Source organism: Eschscholzia californica, unplaced genomic scaffold, assembly GCF_041429995.1.
Source record: "Eschscholzia californica isolate CP2 unplaced genomic scaffold, dmEscCali1.0.p SCAF_4, whole genome shotgun sequence".
Taxonomy (NCBI): domain Eukaryota; kingdom Viridiplantae; phylum Streptophyta; class Magnoliopsida; order Ranunculales; family Papaveraceae; genus Eschscholzia; species Eschscholzia californica.
Window position 1 is genome coordinate 31,553,959 of NW_028238461.1, and position 5,452 is coordinate 31,559,410.

Below are 5,452 nucleotides of genomic sequence, written 5' to 3' on the forward strand. Positions count from 1 at the left end.
GTAGCAAGGAAAGAATACTACAAAGCCATCTTGACTCTATAATCTGAGAAATAAGGGTGGTGCAAAGGTAGGAATATGTCTTATTTCTTGTGAAATTAGAACCTTCTTTCCTTCCTAATTTGTTGTTGAGATTATTGGTTTTATTGATCATCTTTTGGACCTACTAAATACTAATATTCCTAAAACTATTACTCCGTATTATGCAACAACATAAGCTCTATTGTCATGGATATACATGTTAGAGGGATCGACTTGAACCAAAGAAACATAATGTTAATGAAGCTTATGGGATTTAACAAAAAAAATGAAGCTTATGGGTAACCTCATCTAAATTTGAAACTATATCTAATTTTGTTCTTCCACAGATGTTGCAGCAGTGTTTGGCTAATTTAGCTTCTAAAGGCACCAAGCCAAAAAGTTGTTAGCATCCAAAAATTTTATTGACTCGGGTCAATATCCATTGACCCGAGGTCTCTATAAGCACCAGTTTTTAACGCGGGTGACGTTCACCTTCGTTTGCTTCTTCCATTTTCTTCTAAAATAAGATTTATTCTTCTTCCAAAACACTCTTGGCCATGTAATGTATTGAATTAAATTCCATGATATGAATGGGGTATTGATATACTTACTGGTTTCCATGGTTGGTGGGTGAGAAGAAATTTAATGGGATTCGTCTCTATAAGGATATCTCATTATGTTGGTTCCATGGCAGAACTTATACGAGTCTGATATAATTTGCTTTCTAATACATTGGACCGCAGAATTGGATCGGGTGTTCCAGACGACTATGAATGCGAGGTATAGAAAACGATGCTCCGGTTCCTAAGCATGTTCCTCTTCATGGACCAGGTCCACTGCCAGAGGAGTTTTTCAAGACATTGGAGGCAGTTACTTCTGCCACAAAGAAAGATGAAGCTGCCATTCCTTCTACTGAGTCAAAATAAGTGGAGTAATCGAACTCCTTCAATTGTACTTCTGTTTCATCTTCATGAAACATAAATGGGTTGATGACAGTTTGAGCTTTGTCGGATTGCCTCGAAGCCTCATTTACCATCAACAACTCAAGTAACTAATCAGATAAACCCGAACAGATAAAAGGAATTTGCAATTACTCTTGTGTTTAATTATGGTTTCTGAAATTTGTGGAAGAGTAAACAAGAATAAGTTTCACTTTTGAAATGTTTAACTCTACTGGTATATTCGATTGCTTTCTTCTGTTTAGTGTTTAAATTGACAAGTCTCTGTTCGTCTCCTAGTAACTTTGGAGCTATTTGATACTTCCTGGTTTGGATGTTTCTGCTGTTCTTCTAGCCTCCGGCCCACAATTTCTCTAGGTTATTTATAAACTCAATAGAAGTGTTGATCGACCCTAACGTTACACAAGCTAGCATCAATCATAAAGCTAGCATCAATCTAATAATTTATGGATTGACTAATCCGCGAGAAAAGATTGGCCAATCCGTGACTTAATGGAAAGGAGTTAGGGTTAACTCAACTTGACCGGTGCCTACATAGTTGGACGGTGCTAATAGATAAAGGAGCGGTGGGGCCTGGTGCTAACAGAGATGGATGCTAACAGCCTTTTGGCCTGGTGCCTTTAGAAGCACCCATTTATATTTACTACATGATAGCACGAAAAGTAAATGATGACAGTGGGATTACTTTTTGGTACTTTGGACAAGATTTATTATGTATTCACTATTTCACTGTATGCTGAATATAATGGAATTTGTTCTACAATATTAGTCAAAATCAATCATGGAATCAACCAGTGTCTTTGTCGATATCCTCAAATACAGAAAAAGAGTTTGAAAGACTGAGTTCCCATCCCACTAAATGGAATGAAAAAATATTTAGGAACATTTACACTCAAGTCCATCCTATTCTTCACCAACTCAATACTGTGAATTCCTTTAATCATCGCATTTACACGGGCGTGGAATAAAGGGTGCACCGGGTGCGCAACCAATTTATCTGTCGGTAATACTAATTAATAGTAAAAAAATATTTAACTGATTAGCAAATTTAGGGATAGATGTGTGACCTTGTACTCTTCACCTCTCTCTAACTTTTTCTCTTCCTCTCTAAAACAATACCGTTTTTACACAGACACACTCTCTAACTTTTCCTATTCTCTGAACACAAATTTAAGCCCAAATTTATGATAGGAAACTACGTTTTCAGAAAAAAATAAAATAATGTACTATGTGTGGAGCTTGTTTCTCTCGTTTTCTCTAACTTCCTACTGACTGTTGAATGAATGAGTATAATATTATCAGGGCCGTGCCTGAGAATCCGGGGGCCCGGTGCCAAATTTTTTAGTTGGCCCCCCTTGTATAAGCAAACGTAAAATCTAAATATTTTTACGCATTCGGTTGCTTTTGTGTATGTCAAGGTTGTGACTAACTTTTTCATCTCACACATTAAATTATAGTTTAGTTATGAATGATATAACGAGAGTTTGGATAGAGATTCATATGATAGAAAGAATGAGAAATTTTAGAGAGGAGAAAAAAATAAGGATTAAAAAGAAAGTTATGTGTCAAAGAACAAATTGAGTTGCGATAAAAATTATAGAAATATCATGTCGCAAGAGAGACTGAGAGAAAGGAGATATGTGATAGTTAGAGAATAGTTTTGTTGTCCTTATTGGCTTTGGGATGAAAATACTATATATTATACCATTTTTTTTGTTGACATGTATATTATACGACTTGAATCATTGACCATTAACGTTTCAATGCGACCTCTTCCAAAAAATTAAGAGAAAGTGCTACCGGTAGCACTCGAACCCAAGACCAATAGCCCAAGAGATGAACGGTGCACCAACTAAGCTACTTAACAACTCATGCTAATCATATAACTTTCCCGGTTTAATAGGGTTAATAAATGGCCAAAAACTTAAAAATGGCCCTTTGTGGTGGGGGGCCCTGTGCGGGCGCACGGCCCGCACCCCCACTGCACGGCCCTGAATATTATATATATGTACTAATATCTTATATATCTCCTATTTATTATCTTATCTTGGACTCACCTCGTCTCCATTTTTTTTCGTTTGTGAAGTTCTACTTCTAGTCATGAAGACTTTTGGACAAGATCAGTCACGATGGTTTGATAAATGAGTTTGCTTCAAAAAATTCAAGATTAAACAATTAAGTAAAGATTTCTGTATTGAGTCACGTAGTATTACAGAAAGTCCGATATAAATGAATTTGAAGATATTAAGTTAGAAGAGTTTTAAAGGCGGCCCTATAATTGTTATAGGCGCCCCTTGAAGACAAATTTATAGGAGAGCTGTGATGGAAGGAGGCGCCTTTAACAATTAAGGCAGACATCTTTAAAACTTCCCATTAAGTTTAGAGTTAATTCCTATTTGCCCCTTATTTTGTGATCAGCTTCTTTTATGACCCCAATTTTTCGTAAATTTAAATATGACCCTATATTCTTAGCACCATCTGTTAACTTTTATAGTTAATCTTTTTGTTTTCATATTTACCCTTCTTATAAGAATGATTTCTAAATTCAAAATTGACCCCCTTTTAAATTTGGGTCAATTTCCAAAAAAATATAGCTACTTTAGAAAAAATTAGGGGGCCAAAATAGAATACATATAAAAAATAAAATTCAATAACACCTCATCTCTCCCCCTCTCTCCTCCATCTTATAGCATCTGTCCTCCACATCATGTATCTCGCCACCTCATCATCTTCTCCGATGAAGGTCGCTGACCGGCCTAATTTTCCAGCGACCTTCAAACTTTTTTTTTATCTTTCTCTCTAATCTCTTTCTCTTTAATCTCTCTAACTAATCTCTCTCACTCTCTCTCGCATCTCTATCTCTTTCTAATTTTTCTTTCTTTCATCTCACTATAATTCCGGCGAAGGGGAGGAGCCCCTGCGCCGGAATAACCAGACCGATATCTGGCTGCCAGATATCGGTCTGGTTATTCCGGCGCAGGGGCTCCTCCCCTTTGCCAGAATTATAGAGAGATGAGAGAGAGAGAAATTAGAGAGAGAGAGAGAAATTAGCGAGAGTGATTATTTAGAGAGAAATAGATTAGAGAGATAGAGGGAGATTAGAGAAAGAATAGAGAGAAAGATAAAAAAAAGTTTGAAGGTCGCCGGAAAATTTGGCCGGCCGGCGACCTTCATCGAAAAAGATGATGAGGTGGCGAGATACATGATGTGGAGAAGAGAGGCTATGAGATGGAGGAGAGAGAGGGAAAGATGAGGTGTTTTTAAAATTTTTTTATATGTATTCTATTTTGGCCCCCTAGTTTTTTCTAAAGTAGCTATACTTTTTTGAAAATTGGCCCAAATTTAAAAGGGGCCCAATCTTGAATTTAGAAATCATTCTTATAAGAAGGGTAAATATGGAAACAAAAAGATTAAGCATAAAAATTGACTGACGATGTTAAGAAAAGGGGGCCATATTTGAATTTAAAAAAAATAGGCGGCCATAAAGGAAGCTGGTCACAAAGTGGGGGGCCAAATAGGAATTAATTTTTTTCTACATTTGCTTTCTAGTTTGAACTATCTACTATCTGATATCTTGTTTGAAATTTTATTGTCTCAAATTTTATTTTCAATTTCACATGTAGAATTTTTTTTTCATCAGTTCTCAATTATAATACAAAAGGCCCCATTAAAATTTGACACTAGACTCCTAAATTCGCGGCCACGCTACTACATTTGATTATAGGAAAAATTAGAATACCCAGAGAGTATCACGAAAAAAAAAATCGAAAGATAATATCCTAAATAAGGGGATCCTAATAACAACTACTTTCATGCTGAGAAAGAAAATGGTACTCTTTTTTGTTTTTTTTTGTTGAATTGAAAATGGTACTCATTACAATAAACTCCTTACTGTTATTCACCTAATACTTCGACAGATTACAAAGGGGAAACACACAACATCATCAATCCTTCTCTTCAATATCTAACACTCACATTACATTAATTGATGAAGATATATTGAGTATCTTTAGGCCTTATTTACTTGTAGCCAAAACTCTATTCTTACAACATGTCCACATCTTAATGCAATCGAACCTGTTGTCAAACATCTGTGAGCAGATTCCGCTTCGGGGGTCAGACGGTTCCCTCATTTTCCAAGACAATTAGGATGGCCCCATCATTGAACCCCCCCCCCCCCCCACCCATTTGATATCTGAAACCCAAACTCTTGTCGACTATCACTGTCATCTTGCTTAATATTACTTCAAACATAACAACTAAAATTTTAGAAATAGACTGTAACCTATCTTAAACCAAGTTATCTCCACATTCCAAGCAAATTTTCTTTTAGGGTTGCCATATAACTGATAATATTATTGTGGCCCGTTGAGACCGTTCATTGGCTTTTTTGGTGGGGAAGAAGGAAAGGGCTCTTCACCCAGTTTCCACTGCAATCTTCCAACCCAAGATATATGGAGGTTTACAAACATGCT